Genomic DNA, 17,606 nt, shown 5'->3' with positions numbered 1-17,606 from the left:
GAACTTGCGATCCTCTAACCTCAGCCACCTGAGTCTCTGGGAAACAGTGTTTCTTAAAATGTGGCCTATAGCACCTACATCAGAATCACCTTGAATGCTTCTGTACAATCTAGGCCCCTGAAAAGGAACTAGAGCATGAGGATCTGAGAAACTGCATAAGTGATTGTTAGGGACACCAACTCTAAAATGTCAGAAAAACAATAACTGTATGTCTTGTACTTCTATAACAGAATATTGAAGACTGTGTAATTTGTAAAGAAAAAAAATTTATTTCCTCACAGTTCTGGAGACTGCAGAAAGTGCAAGAGCAAGGCACTGAGGGTCTTTCTACTTCTTTCTATTGTGTCCTCACATGGAAGACAGAAGGGCAAGAGACAACTAACCCACTCCTTTAAGCCCTTTTAAAAATCAGTGTTAACTCATTCCTGAGAACTGAGCCCTCATAACCTAAACACCTTCCAAAGGCCCTACCTTCTAACGTTGTTGCATGGGGGGTTAAGTTGCCAACACATTAATTTTGAAGGCAACGCATTCAAACAGTGGCACTGCCAAAAGAATATTCTAAAATAACAAAAACCTTTGAAACAATAAAGCATAAAAAGATATATCTAGGGCCCATATAGAAAACACACATTTTGCCAGGTGTGGTGGCACATGCCTCTAATCTCAGCGACTCGTGAGGCTGAGGCAGGAGGATTGCAAGCTCAAAGCCAGCCCCAGTAACTTGCTAAGGCCCTGTCTCAAAATAAAAAATAAAAAGGACTGGGGATGTAGCTCAGTGATTAAGTGCCCCTGGGTTCAGTCCCTGGTACCAAAAAAAGAAAGAAGGAGAAGGAGAAGAAGAAGGAAAAGAAGAGAAAACATACATTTCTACCATTAAGGACACTATATACAGCCAATTTCTCCCAGTTTATAGAACTACCTAGGATTCACTTTCAGTCACTTAGTTGCTGCAGCCTTCATTCATTCATTCATTGAATATGCCAGGCACCAGGCAATAAAACATTTGTTCAGTGCTCTAAGAGTATAAACTTCCCTTGTGGACAATACACTATTAGAGACCTGGCTAGGCATCTTTCTCTTAACTTTTCAGGATGGTCTATAGATTTAACAGCCAGGTCCAAGGTGAAGGTTCTCTGGATGGCAGTTTACAGAAATGGACTAGATTGTTCAGGTTAAACTCTGTAAGGGAAAAGACTATCATTCATCTGTGTATTTCCTCCCCCACGGTGCCTGGCACAGTTTGTATTACACATGGCAAATAATCAACAAAAAGGCTTTAAGTAAGTATAACTGAATAATTTATATGCCATTCTATCTTCATAAATTTTGAAATATGCCATGCATTTTACTGGGGCAAGATAAAGGACACAAATATTACTTCCCAGGTTTGTTCCCTACCTGAATTTTCAAGATAATAAGGCTCTTGGTTTCTACAAAAGTGTTTTAATAATTATATGCTTGAAATGTAAGGCAGTCGTCCAGGCACAGTGGCACATACCTGTAATCCCAGCTCCTCAGGAAACTGAGGCAGGTGGATCACAGGTTCAAGACCAGTTTCAGCCACTTAGCAAGGCCCTAAGCAACTTAGGGAGACCCTGTCTCAAAATAAAAAATAAAAAGGGCTGAGGATGTAATTCAATACTAAAGCGCCCCTGGGTGTAATCCCCAGTACCAAATAAAAAATAATAAAAATAAAATTGTGAGGCTGCTTTCAAAACTAATAAATGCATTGTTACTATTTAAAAAATCAAAACTTTTTGAAAGTGACACCTAAAATAATCAACTTTCCCCTGAAAGTGGTAGGTTAAAAAATATCATTAAATTTTGAACTAAATTGACCAGGAAAAATAAAGTATTAAATCTGCAAGGAACCCCTCTGGAATTCCAACTTTCATTATCTCCATGACCCCCAAAATCTACAAATACACAAGAGCTACTTTGTCTCCTAGAACAAAGACATTGCTTCAAGTTATTGTGGATTTTATAAAAGAATTGGGGATCAAAAATAAAGATGTGAATAAGATTTCTATGGTGTACTACAAAATATTATTTGCTTCAACCAACCCCAATTCCTGGAAGTAGATTCTGAAAAACAGTAAAATTAATGCTCTGTGAATGGCAAAAAAAAAAAAAAAAAAGATGTTTAAATTTTCACTTAGCTCCAAGTTATTTTTTATAAAAAGACATGGAAGCAGATACCACTAAAGTAAAAATTTAACTTTTACATTTGAATTTGTGGAATCTTTTCTTTTAATCTTTGATTCTCTCTCCTAGATGTAGAATGAATTTAGACAGACTGAAAATTCTTGCTCATTGGTTCTCAATAAATAAGATTTTTCTGCAGTTTTAAAACTGAATGGGCCCGTTTTCCTTCCTTGCTCAAGTCAGCAGCCATCTTAATCAATGTAATACAGTGAAAAAAATCCTCTACTCTGGACCTTCCCATATTTTGTATTTCTTGGTTCATGATTCTAATCTTATTCCCGATGGAGAGAACGACAAGGTGCTTTGTGAGCAGTGTGTTTGGCAATGAATAGAGCAGCATTGGTTTTACCACCTGCCAAAAGTCTCTTTTTATTTAATATCATATCATCTCTTCCTTTGGCAAATTTACTTCCTTCTATTATGTTCCACCAGATGATATTTAAAAACAAAACAAAACAAAAGACTCTTTTTCTCTTGAAATTCCTAAAACAGATAAGAAAGAAATAATAGAACAGGAGAGATCTTCACCATACATATATAACCATTGTTATTTTAGTTTCATGTTTTCATAATAATGAAGATTGTAGTCTGGTGCTAAAGTTTAAATATTATTACTTTAAAAACAAATACAAAGCTTACTTTTTAAATTTTCATTGCTGTAAGGGTGAAACACATCTCTACAGTTTCTCAAATGAAATGTGAAATATTTATTTTAATTAAATAACCTTCAGTTAATGAAAACATTTAATTAAACAGAACCTAGTCCTCAAACATGTCAACAAAATGAAGATTCAAATTTCCTTTTTGCAAAATAAATATATGAAGAATATAATTAATAAGACAGTTTATATTTTGGTAAAATAAATACACATGCAAAAATATTCAGTATTTTTGGCTTACAGACTCCACAGTGCTAGCTCACATTGCCTTCTTCAGCAAAGGTCTTTGCTTTTTCAGGCCTAGAGAGTCTGTATGAGAGATTCTTATGGATACTATCTCCCAAATCCATACCTGGTGCTTTCACAGGACACACATCCAGCTAAAACAGCACCCAATGAACAGGAGCTTGGGATTGGGTACAAGGAGGGAGAAGAAATTTTGAAGCCTACTTTACAATCCAATAAAACCAATAAGGGCAGATATCAAGGAGACATGAGGGTAGGAGGAGATTAAGGATCAGGTCTGCTATTTTGCCCATTGTTACAGCAATAGTGATGGAAAGCTATCTTTCTGCAGTGTTTTTAGACATTTTTGGAAGTATACCATTTTCAAGTTTTGATACATAATTTGATCTTGGTTTCCATAACACAATGCTCTCCTAGTTTTTATCCTGTTTTACTAGCTTTCCCTTCTCAATCTCTTTGCTAATTCCTTCTCTAATCTAAATGTTAGAATATCTCATGGTTTATTCCTGGGGCTTTTTTTCTCTTCCTTCTACTCTTTCCTGAGTTCTGCTCATCCAGGATCTTGGCTTTAAATACTGTCTACAATTCATCTACCACCACCACCAGATTCTCACTGAAAATCATAACTCCTGTTCCAAATGTCCACCTGATATCTTCTCAAATGTCTACAAAGTATCTCAAACTTAACAAGTCCAAATTGAAGCCATTGATTTTTCTTCATCAATTCTACCTCTCTCCTACTCTTCCTCATCTCAGTTATTTGTCCCACCAACCACCCAGGCTCTCAAGACACAAACGTCCAATCCACTGGCATTTCCTATTGGTTCTATCTCCAAATATATCTCAAGTTCATCTCCTTAACTGTGCCCTAGATTATGCCATTATCTGCCACCTGGACTATTGCGATAGTCTCCTGAGTAGCCTTCCCTCTTCCTCCCTGTGCCTTTTCCAACCCCAAATTCACAAATAGCAAGGGGATTCTCTTAAAATATACTTCAAGTCAATCACCTCCTTAGATCACATTCATCAATGACTTCCCAGTAACTCCCTGGTGCCTATAGAAAAAGTCTGGACTCCTTTTCTACCTTGGCCTCCTTAGTCTTACTCCTGCCTCTATCTCCACATTTACTCTGTAAACAGATACTAGCCACATTGACCTCATACTTACCAATCTGTTCCCCTGTCAAAACCCTTCATTGCTGACTTTCTTCACAAAATGCATTTTCCTCACTTTTTGCATGGTGAATTCGTTCTCATTCTTCAAGTCTTAGCTCAAACATAATGTTCAATATCCCTAGTAATAAGAGAAATGCAAATCAAAACTTCCCTAAGATTTCATCTCACCCAAATTGGAAAGGCTATTATCAAAAATATAAGCAACAATAGGTATTAGCAAGGATGTGGGGAAAAAGGTACACTCAAACATTGCTGGTGGGATTGCAAATTGGTGCAGCCACTCTGGAAAGCAGTATGGAGATTACTTAGAAAGCTTGGAATGGAACCACCATTTGACCCAGTTATCCCATTCCTTGGCCTATACTCCAAGGACTTAAAATCAGCATACTACAGTGACGAGCCACATCAATGTTTATAGCAGCTCAATTCACAATAGCTAGATTGTGGAACCAACCTAGATGCCCTTCAACAGATGAATGGATAAAGAAACTGTGGTATATGGTGTATATATATATATATATATATATATATATATATATATATATACACACACAATGGAATATTATTCAGCCATAAAGAAGAATAAAATTATGACATTTGTAGGTAAATAGATGAAGTTGGAGAATATCATGCTAAGTGAGATAAGCCAATCCCAAAAAACCAAAGGCTGAATAATTTCTCTGATAAGTGGATGATGATACATAATGCAGGGAGTGAGGGAAGAACGGAGGAAGGATGAATTGTGTAGAGGGAAATGAGGAGTGGGGATGGGTGGGGAGAAGGAAAGAATGGAATGAGGCAAACGTGTACAATGAATCAAAAAAAAAAAATTACCACGGAGAAGTTTCCCTGATATTTACCCTGTAACAGTGGCTCCTGCTACACCTCATGGTTATTCTTGATACTTCACTCTATTTTCTTCATGTAATTATCAAAAGTTGGAACCATTGGTGTTTGGTTTCTGGATCCTTCACAGATTTTGAGTTCTTAAAAGGCACATACTACCTAAATAAGGAACATTTCACAAGAAATCATTTGTTCATGGCGAATATGTTTTGCATCATTCACTGCATCCAATATCCCTGTTAGTTTCTGGCACAAGTATGGCATTCGGTGAACATTTTTTTCAATAAATGAATGACTAAGTGGATGGAAAAATAAAAGACTGAAAGGAAGAAGGCAGTCTTCGTTCCTCAGATGTCTGATCCAAGAAAATCTGGTCTCCTTATAACTCAACTTGGTGTCCCTTTCTGTGTTTCTTCCAACCTTGGAATAAGGGAGAACAGAATAATGAGGGGAAATAACAAGGTGGAGGAATTCATATTATTGTCCTCCTTGGAGGAAAAGTCAATCTTTTACTTCATCAGGGAACCACATGCCCTTTGTCTCCCCTCTTTTCATCTTAAAAGGGCACCTCCTGGGATCTCTGTATCAGAAGAACCTCAGGAATTTGCCCTTCTGAAAGCTGAAGAGCCTCTTAATTAGCATATCTTTTTTGAGAAAATAAAATGATTACCACATAGTTTTAGTTTCTACTTTCTTTAGAACAACATTTCTAAGTAATTCAACAAAGCCATTTATTTTCCAAAGAAAAATATTACTCTTGAAATTTATTCTTCTTTTATTAAAAATATTTAAAGAGAAATAGAAAAATTATCCTACTCATCTCTAATTAAATAAGATAATAAGGCCCCTAAAGGATCACTTGTCACAAAGTCTTATCTTTAAGATCTTGTACCCATCCACCATAGAGATGGGATATCAGTTTGTTGATAGCATTCTCAATGAATTTCATTGTTATTTTTGTTTTGAATAATTCAAAAGCATATCTGCATCTCAAAACAAAAACTCAAAGTGGTGATACAAGGTAGATTAGTTAATTTTAAAAACAAGGAGAAAACATACTTAATAATGAAACAATTAGTTCGGTAATTTCAAGGTACTATATTAGTAAAATAGCTATGAATGTATTTTATTTCTCATTCAAATGTATTCAGTTTTTTTTAGAATGGGCTTGCTTACTTCCATATACAAACTTGTATAAAGAATGCAAGTTCAGTACTAAAACCTTTATCTCAAAAATTTAAAAAAATCTCTTCTGATTAGGCCATTAGTTAACTCAGCATCTGGCATGTACATGGTAGAAATGTAGTAGATATATACTAATGACTCTGATTCAGCAAATATCTACTGAGCACACCCTGTGTGCATGGCAATATGCTAATTTCTAGAGAATACAATGATAACCAAGAGAAGGGGTGGCAAAGTTCAGTAATTGAGAGGATGGACTTTGGAAATATGGCCTTACATTCAAATCCTAATTCTACCATTTGGCAAGTGAATAGTCTTGTTGAGTTATTTAACCTGTCTAAGCTTCATTTATCTATAAAACTAGAAGCATTGCTTGCCTCATTGGGGGGTGGTGAGAAATAAATAAGGGCACACATAAAAGAATGAACACAGTGTGACTAGTAATACTTCTTATTGCCATTGCAATGATTACTCAGTCCGTGTCATAAGAGTCTAGAATCTAATGGGGAACATAAACCTGCATGCAATTATGAAATAACTGGCCAAAGAAGAAACTGCCTATATTTGTCCATAGATGAGTCAATGCAAGCTCCAAGCTTACAAACTATTCTTATTTACTAGAGACTTTTTGTTGTACCCTAAAATGTTGATTCTCTCTACATACAGAAACCAATTTGTTGTCTTAGATTAATTGGAACAATCTGTTTTTCTGAGTATGGGATTTAATCTGCTCAGCCTATGAGTTAAGATTATTATTCTTCCACTACCTTAAAAACAACTAAAGTAGATAATGTTCCTTTGCTGGCAATTCTCTAGATGCTTTTATAGAACTCTGAGAAAAATTATGAAAAGATATGGTGCAATTCTTAAATTAGGAATATTAAAGTGCAACTTCAATTTATGTCTTCAACATTCAAGAGGGTATTGCCAAACCTCTGTACCAGAAGAAAAAGTGAAATGAGGGACGTTACTAGGTGTCCAAACAACAACAACAACAACAAAATACATTTTGGATGTGAGTCATACTTTTCTAAGCCCTGACAATGAACAAACTATTTTTCTCAAGATTTGCCTCTTACTAGGCCTTTTGAGATTGTTTATGACCATCTTTAATTGGTGAAATTATCTGAATCTTTCAGTTAAGCAGACATCTATGAAACATTCTTATGTGTTGAGCACCACGGATACTCAGAGCTGAGTAAGACACAGTTCTTTCATTCAAGGAATTCTTGCACTAATGGGTAAACTATTCCTTTTATTCTAAAATGTAGATTACTTATTCACATTTATCAACTCTAAAACTGAGGTGCATCCTTCAATCAATGGCAATTTATAACTGCTGTCAACCAGGTGACATTCATGATGTAGTTGCTAATACTCCATTAGTTATATATTGCTGCATAACAAATTATCCCACAACTTGGTGGTTGAAGTCAATAGTATTTATTCCAAGAAGGTTTTTGTACATCAGGAGTTCTGGCTCCAGAACTCTCCCAGGCTACAATAAAAGTGTTTTCTGGGCTGTGATTATCTTAAGGCTCAACTGGAGCTGGATTGGTTTCCAAGCTCACTCAAGTGATTGTTGACTGGATTCAAAAATCACCTATTAGTCTAAGGCCTTGGTTTCTCATGAGCTGTTGACCAGAGACCTCCTTTAGTTACTTGCCTAGTGATCCCTCTATAGGTTAGTTCATAACATGACAACTGGCTTTATTAGAAGGAGAAAACAAGGAGAAGGAGGAGAAGGAGGAGGAGGAAGAGGAGGAGGAGGAGGAGGAGGAGGAGGAGGAGGAGGAGGAGGAGGAGGAGGAGGTGGTGGAGGAGGAGGAGAGAATGACAGCCAAAAAGTAGTCACAGTCTTCTAATCTCAGAAGTGTCATCTCATTATGTAAGCCAAATTCTATCCATAAGAAGCAAGTCACCAAGTCCAGACCTTACTCAAGGGGAGAGATTATACAAGGGATTATCAGGAGGTGAAGATCATTGGGAGTCATTTTAGAAGCTGTTTGCCATGGTTGGCTATGGTTACGGAACTTGGTTTATTGCTAGGGGTATGATAGACCACAGCAATCCCTTGATATTTCAATCAATAAAACATTTAAGGACAGTTTGAGAATATAAGATGAATCCCAACCAGGTGTGGTGGTGCATGCCTATAATCCCAGAGGCTCAGGAGGCTGAGGCAAGAGGATCTCAAGTTCAAAACCAGACTTAGCAAGGGTGAGGCACTAAGCAACTTAGTGAGACCCTATTTATAAATAAAATACAAAACAGGACTGGGGATATGGTTCAGTGGTGGACTGTCCCTGAGTTCAATTCTGGTACCAAAAAAAAAAAATGATGAATCCCAGTTTTGACTGAAAATGCTTTGTCAGCACTTTCAAGTAGCAGAGGATGTCAAGGACATGAATGCCTCTGAAAGACAAATGCTGCAGAAAAGCTAGACCCTAAATGGGAAATGGTTCTAGGAAAACCATAACCAGTTTAATTTATGAATATATAATTGTGATCTATGATAAACTGTATATCTAAGTAAATGTAAAAATAGTTCTATTATTAAGCTTAAATTTTTTAAAAAATCAAATATCGAAATCATTATTTCCAAATTGAATGACATTTTTTCTTTATAAGTTGTACATGGAATAATTTCCTATAATTAAACTCATCTTAAACTTGGTATGATGAATGCAAGAAAGCAGAGGTAAGTTATTCCTGCTTATGAAATCCCCAACTATGCCCAAGAGTCTGCAGTCAGTCACGATGTCTTCAGTGGATCACCCAATTAAGAAGTAGCTAATTTAAAGTCTAATAACTGTGAGAAAGTAGAACTTCTGAAACACTAGGGCAAAAGAGTTAAAGATAGTTATGAACAATCTCATATATGTGAGCAATAGAAAGAAATGACAAAAATGTCCTATTAAGCATATTAGAAATAGTTTTCATGAAATGAGATAACTTTTTATAAGTCCCAAATGTGGTTGCCAATTTGAAATCACAGACTCCAAGGGATAGGAATTATTGCAAAGGATCTATTAATCCATATGCTTATGAAACATTTAGTGTAGAATGACTAAATAATACCTCAAACATTTTTGAATCACTCTTTTTCAAATGTATTACTGATGCTTACTTATGAAATAAATGCACATTATTTTCAAGTAATTTTTGACATCTTAACTTTTTATTGTGATTTATTTAATCCACAGACATTAGAAATCCAACTATTATCCATGGAAGGAAAAGCACATGGAATTTTTACTATAAAATATGCTCTCTATGACAAAAATTCTGGGAACTACTGTCCACAGGCATCCTGAGTTGCAAACCTAAGCGTGTTTAACAATGATTCATTTTCTACATCCCTATACCCTTAGGAAAATCATTTATCTCTGTGTTACTGGATAAAGACCCATTTTTTGCTATTACTCTTCCTATTTAAAATTTCATACTCATAGATTAAACTTGTCATGATTTTAGAAAGGACTCCATTTTTATTCCAACACATTGAAAGGAAATCCATTTTGTTTCTGAGAATAATGAATAGGATCCTGAAAGGATTTCTTTTTCTCTCTTGGTTCTTTAAAGCCATATTTTTTAACTAAAAGGAAGCCATTTTTCATTTTTAATAGAATTACCCAAAGAACATTGGTTTAATTTTTTTCAATTTTATTATACAGTTAAAAACTCAGAATACCAAAAATTACCCAAGATGGTAAGGCTATTAGTGCTCTGTTACAGCCAAAATGATTCATTTGCTTACTGCCAAAGATTAAATTAGTCACAATGCAGCTCTATATTCAATAAAATGGAAGGAGAACATTTTACTAAGTATGCTCTTATTAATAAGTTTTCTATTTATAAGAGGTTTCAAGTGTCTCTGCTAATAGACATAAGGTTAAAAAAAAATTCAGGTTCATGCTCAAACTGGTGTGCATGAACTTCATTCTAGTTCCCATTTGTAGGTTCAAGATCAAGAGAGTGGTCCAATCTGAATGTATGTTGTTTAGAATAAAGCAGACTTTGGAGGATCATGTCCGTACTGATATAAGGCAGACTAAAAGACATCTCTTGCATCCTGATATATTTGCTAAATTTCTCAAATATCCACTTGATAAGGAAAAGGGAAATGAAGAGCTACATTTTCAATTGGCAATTTGATATTAGGTATAACAAATAGGTCTGGGTAGCCAGACAATCCATCATCTAAGTCTTCATTCAATAAATATTTATTGGGGAGACAGGAAATAAACCATTACAAATTAGCATCAAAGTTATTACAAAAACAGTTAATCTAGGATACTTTGGGATTGCAGGAGGGGTTCCCAATCCAATGATATAGAATAATGGAAGATTTCTCAGGGAAAGTTAACCCAGCAACTGGTGAGGTAAAGTGGTGGGGATGGGGTAGAATGATGTTCCAAACAGGGAAGATGGAGCAGAAAGTCTCCATGACTGAGCATAGGTAGGATTAGGGAAATGAAAGTAAAGGTTCCACCTATCATTATTAGGAAATGGAAATAGGAAGTAGAATTTCCATAAGTCTTTATTGACCTTTGCGGTCACCTTTACATCAGAAAAAAGTGGCACAATCAGTGTGATATTTTACTTATGCCAGAGACTTCAAAGCAAGTGATAACTGCCCATAATACAGAAGTGAATGGCATGGCAAGCTGTGAACACATGAATACTTTCAAAGGACACTACATATTTGTGTGAGCTGCTGTACATGGGGTTAACAGCTGGAGAGACTGACATACCCCTCTACCAGCTAAAGAACAATATTCTTCATTGAAATGCTGAGATGCCTCTGTGGATTTTCCTTCTCACATTTCTTAGGGGATAAATTATTTTGTGTATATATGCTTAAGTCACTAATAAAATATGATTTAGACTGCAAATATTTTTTGACAACAAATTTCAGGAAGACATCCAGGACCTAAAATGAGATTAGACTGCAGTTAGGGAACTCAACCCAGTGTTAGAACATTCATCAATGATGCTTTAATTCAAGAGAACACGCCATCTTGTCAAGGTATCTAGCTGATTGGCATTCTTATGGAGAATCCAAATTTCTTTTCCACCCCTAAGTCTCCACTTCTATCACTGGATAGGTTTTAAATTGAAAACTGAACCAGAAATATGATGCCTATCAACAGTCTCCTGGCACATTATTTCAATTTCTATTTGTCAATTCCAACTCATATGTAATCAAAGCAAGTTTTCCACTGCCAAATCCCAGACTCAGTCTAGTGTTGGAGGCTTGAGGAGTGGGAAATCAAGCTAAGTGTTGATCATGCAGTTGTGCAGAAGATGAACATATTAGAACCATATATTTTGTGCTTCAAAGTGTTAACACTGAGAATAATATTTTTTTAAGATCAGGTCTTTTTAAATCTTTTATTTGTTCTTTTTAGATATATGTGACTGTAGAATATATTATGACATATTATATATATGTTCAGTATAATTTATTCTAATTAGGGTCCCATTCTTGTGGTTGAACGTGATGTGGAGTTATATTGGTTGTTTATTCACATGTGAACATAGGAAAGTTATGTCCCATTCATTTTACTGTCTTTCCTATTCCCAAAATAATTCTTCAGAATACAAAACACAAGAATTAGAGTTTGCTACAGCTATTCAACACATCTGTTAAGATTATAGATAAGTTTCAGTTAAGCTGTCACAAAATCCAATCAGAACATGTATTCCTAAAAGTCAGTCTTAGAATAATATTCAGCAGATACTGCAGTAAGATCTTGCAATAAAGCTATGGTTGATATATGTACACTTTAATTTTTCAATTTTATTTATTTATTCATTTAGTTTTAAAATCCTTAACCATTTGAGTTCTCTATGTACTAAGAACATTTTATAGGTTTACCACCTGGATCAGTGCAGGAATTTAGATGACTTAGTAAATAAATCCACAGCATATGACTATTTGGGCTGTGCACTGCTTAATTTCAGGGATTCTATTTGCATAAAGTATGATGTAAACTGCACCCCAGGAGTTTGGGGGTGTGGCTGTCCTACTAATAAAAATATTTAGATGATTGATACTCATTTTCAAAGAATATCTTTTCATAAGTTCATATGCTTTGGGAATAGTACTTGTTTTTTTCTTTTTTTCATTGTTTTGCTAAGGTGATAATTTATGATATGGTGGCTCCTGAAAGATGGGAAATACCAATGGAGAGATAAAGTGATGTCTCTCACTATCCCTTTCTCTCCATTCTCTTCTACACAACAGATTCACCTAGCCAGAGAGATACTTTTGAGCCTCATTAAAGGGGGCAATGGGCACAAAAGCCAAAAGTTGTGTTGGTTTATGAGACTGGACTATATCTGAGTCAGATTCCATGAGACCCAGCAGCAGTAATGGAGACCATGCACTAGCAATTGTGCCCAATTACTGAGAAGCCACATAGCACATAAAGACTAGAATGACCTTGATGAGAACAAATAGCCATGATGGGAACAGAGCCAATCAGGGTCAGCTTTTCCCCTTGCCACATGTCAAACACTGTTCTGGAAACTCCCTTCACACAACTGGAAGAACCATTGAAGAACAAGATCTAGGTGGAACAGAAAAGAGTTGGCCATGACTTTAAATGTGACCTTATACTTCTTTGCAGGCTGGAGCAGCATGGGATGTTAAGAGCTCAAAAATGTAATTTTGACTTGAAAGCAAGTATATGAACTTAAAATGCTATATTTCCCAGAAAACCATGAAAATTGACACAAAGGTTGAAAATAGCAAAAACAAAAAATGTTCAATGTCATTTAATAATGATTGCAACTGATCTTTAAAACTCACTATTTCCTTATTATCATTCATTCAAAAGTGCTGATGGAACTAGTGGGGACAGAAGGAGGAAAGAGAGAGAGAGAGAGAGAGAGAGAGAGAGAGAGAGAGAGAGAGAGAGAGAGAGAGAGAGAGAGAGAGAGAGAGAGAGAGAGAGATTGGACTGAGAAGAGGAATGAGGCAGAGAGAGGTCCAGCCTCTGCCTCCTGGAACTGTCCTGCATTCCTGGCTTACCCCTACCCACTGTCCCTCCCTGAAATGTCTTCAACACCCGTCTCCATTTGTCTCAGAGAGAAACCACACAGAGCACAGCTCTCCCCAAACAACTTGATTGATTGATCTTTATTTCTGTAGATGTGTACTCAGGTCACCTGCAGGTCTTCTCAGCCTCCTGAGCTGCTCATGCCCTCCACCCCATGTCAGGTGATACTGACAAATCATGAGCTACTGAGCAGCCAAACTAAACCCTCCAATAACGAGGTATTTATTCAGTTCTAACACCCAGCTGAAATGTGACTAAAAACTTTCTTTTATCATTGAGCAGAAAAGTTAGCAAGCTAAAGCAAGGATGAGATCATTGGTTTAAAATATGGTTTGAGAGTAGGTCCTCTCTCACTGGCCATCTTTGAGTGACCAGCCAGTCCTTTCCATGCTTGCTTTTGTCCACTCTCCCTCGAGATTACAGGACTTTTCAACCACAGCATTACTGACATTTGGGACCGAACAATTCTTTGTTTAGGGCACTGTCTTGTGCATTTCAGAATGTTCGGCAATATCCCTGGCCTCTACCCACCAAATGCCAGTAGCAATCTTGCTCCCCCATCCCTGTTGTGATGATCAAAAATGTCTCCAGACATTGCAAAATGTCCTTTAGGAGCAAAATAACCTGCAGCTGAGAATCAATGATCTAAAATTAAATCTGTCTCCATAACTGACTGCTAGTGCTACATCAACAATAACAACACATGCACACACACAAATTTGTAAATGCTGCCAATCAGAATGATTTATGATTTTTAAATAAAAAGACCAAATGCCAGTTTACTGGGGTTTTTTTCCTGTGACTCTGAGAATAGACTCAAGTAGAAATGGAAGAGAATGCATCCTGGAATTCGAAATCCATATGCAGCAGAATGAAACTAAACCCATATCTCTCACCATGCACGAAACTAAACTCAAAATGGATTAAGGACCTCAGAATCAGAACAGAGACCCTGCAGATTATAGAAGAAAAAGTAGGTCCCGATCTTCAACATGTCAGCTTAGGACCAGACTTTCTCAACAGGACTCCCATAGCACAAGAAATAAAAGCAAGAATCAATAACTGGGATAGATTCAAACTAAAAAGCTTTCTCTCAGCAAAGGAAACTATCAGCAATGCGAAGAAAGAGCCTACAGAGTGGGAGAATATCTTTGCCAATCATACTTCAGATAGAGCACTAATCTCCAGAATCTATAAAGAACTCAAAAAACTCTACACCAAGAATGCAAATAATCCAGTCGACAAATGGGCTAAGGAAATGAATAGACACTTCACAGAAGAAGATCTACAAGCAATCAACAAACATATGGAAAAATATTCAACATCTCTAGTAATAAGAGAAATGCAAATCAAAACCACCCTAAGATTCCATCTCACCCCAATTAGAATGGCGATTATCAAGAATACGAGCAACAACAGGTGTTGGCGAGGATGTGGGGAGAAAGGTACACTCATACATTGCTGGTGGGACTGCAAATTAGTGCAGCCACTCTGGAAAGCAGTGTGGAGATTTCTTAGCAAACTTGGAATGGAACCACCATTTGACCCAGCTATCCCACTCCTTGGTCTATACCCGAAGGACTTAAAATCAGCATAATACAGAGATACAGCCACATCAATGTTCATAGCTGCTCAATTCACAATAGCCAGATTGTGGAACCAACCTAGATGCCCTTCAGTTGATGAATGGATAAAGAAACTGTGGTATATATATATACAATGGAATATTTCTCAGCCATAAAGAATGATAAAATTATGGCATTTGCAGGCAAATGGATGAAATTGGAGAATATCATGCTAAGTGAGATAAGCCAATCTCAGAAAACCAAAGGACGAATGAGATCGTTAATAAGTGGATGATGACACATAATGGGGGGTGGGAGGGGTTGGTGTTAGGGTTAGAGTTAGGGTTAGGGAGGGGGGCAAGAATGGAGGAAGGAAGGACTGTATAGAGGGAAAAGAGGGGTGGGAGGGGTGGGGGGAAGGGAAAAAATAACAGAATGAATCAAACAACATTACCTTATGTAAATTTATGATTACACAAAGGGTATGACTTTACACCAGGTACAAACAGAGAAACAACTTGTATCCCATTTGTTTACAATAAAAAAAATAGAATGTGCCATTGGAAAAAAAAAGAATGCATCCTGTGTTGTTTAGCACCTAAGTTATCCACATATCTTAAATGACTACATTGTAGTTCACGTTAGAACACAAATGCTGAAGAAAATTCTTCCTGAAATCATGTCCTTCTAAGAAACCAGCAAATTTATACTAAAAATTTTGAAGAAGAAGATAAATGGGCATCTTATACTATTTTAGCACTTAAGCCAAATAAATTCATACTGTTCAGTTAAAACTGATCTTCAAAAAAAATCAAGCTATTTTTACAATGGGATTTTCAAAATATGACAAATGTTTCCATTAATACAAGGACTCAGTAGCATCAAAATGACCCATGATTTGAGGGTTTTTGGTTAAATTACTCATTGTGCTAGAGCAGAAGAGGGAGGGACAAATGAAGGAGGGAAGGAGGGGAGGATGACTGAAGAGACAGATGATACAAAATGCAGTCCATCATTTGGGATCATGAAGATAAGAAGAAATTGTTTGGGAATTATTTTTTGCTACATAATTTGTTTCTTCTTTATTTCTTTCTCTTTTTTTTTTTCAGCACTGAGGATTGAACCCAGTAGGGTCTTAACCACCAAGCCATACATACACCCAGTCCTTTTTTATTTTTTGAGACAGGCTAAATTGCCCAGGCTGACCTCCCACTTGAGATCCTTCTGCCTCATCATCCCAAGTCACTGAGATTATAGGTATGCACTCACAATTTTCTTTTTTAAAAAAGGATTTGATTTTTCTTGATTATAAAGTTCCATGCTCATTATAGAGAATTCTTAAAATATACAAAATACAAAATAATGTCCCATTTTGAAATAGTAACTGTTAATTTCTTCTAGCCTTTTTCTAGGTACATGTGTTTTTCTATGTAGTGAACAAAATTGAGCTTATATGAGAAATAAAATTTTATATACCAATTTTTAAAAGTTTTAAAAATTTGTTCTTCTTAGATATATATGTTGATAGAGTATATTTTGACATATTATACATACAAGGAGTATAACTTATTATATACCAATTTTTGACTTAACATTGTATTATGAGAATGTTTTCATGTCATCAAATTCATTTATTTTAGTCATTTATTTTTCACTGTTTTATTGACCAAATATTTTTGAATACTTGTTACATTCCAGATACTATCCTTATCACTGAAAATATAGGGATGAACAGAAGAGGAAAAAAAAAACTTCTCATGAGTATATGGGGCAACTGGCCTTAGCACAAAGCAAATGAGTAAGTATGATAGTTTGCATTGAAGATAGTGGTAAAATGGGGAACAATTAGACAGGAAAGGGAAAAAGCAGTTATGCACATGTTTGGGAGACTGAGGTTGCAATTTTAAGAAAAGTGCTCAGAAAAGCCTTCAATGAGAAGGTAGCATTTGAACCAATCCCTGAAGGAGGTGAAGGAATCTTTATGAATATGGGGAAAATCATTCCAGACTGAGAGACTTAGGCAGTAAGTAACCCCAATCTATTCCAGGGACTGCAAGAGAAGACAAGAAGGGGTTCAATGCCAATATAGGGAGATGGGTGTTGAGAAGATTCTGGTGAATGATACGAGAGACTACCGCAGGTCTGGAGTCCAGGGATGACTTATCATTTGACTAATCCACAGAGTGTTCATGAAGAAGAGTCTGACTCTATGTGGGGGACTGTTATGGTTTGGATATGAGGTGTCCCCCAAAAGCTCATGTGTGATACAATGCAAGAAGGTTCAGAGGAGAAATGGAGAAATGATTGGTTGTGAGAGTCTTAACCCAATCAGTGAATTAATCCCCTAATAGGGATTAACTGAGTGGTAACTGAAGTGGTAGGGTGTGGCCAGAGGAAAATGGAATAGGCATGTGGCTTTGGGGTATATATTTATTTTGCATCTGGAGAGTGGAGACTCTCTCTCTCTCTTTCTCTCTTTCTCTCTCTCTCTCTCTCTCTCTGCTTCCTGATGATGCAAGCTGCTTCCCTCTGCCACACTCTTCCACCATGATGTTCTGCCTCACCTTGAGCCCTGAGGAATGGAGCTGGCCTTCTATGGACTAAGACCCCCTGAAACAATGAGCCCTCAAATAAACCTTTCCTCCTCTATA

Source organism: Sciurus vulgaris (genome assembly GCF_902686455.1).
Source record: "Sciurus vulgaris genome assembly, chromosome: X".
In the NCBI taxonomy this organism is placed as follows: Eukaryota; Metazoa; Chordata; class Mammalia; order Rodentia; family Sciuridae; genus Sciurus; species Sciurus vulgaris.
The sequence above is the reverse complement of the archived record's forward strand: the minus strand, read 5'-3'. Positions refer to the sequence as shown.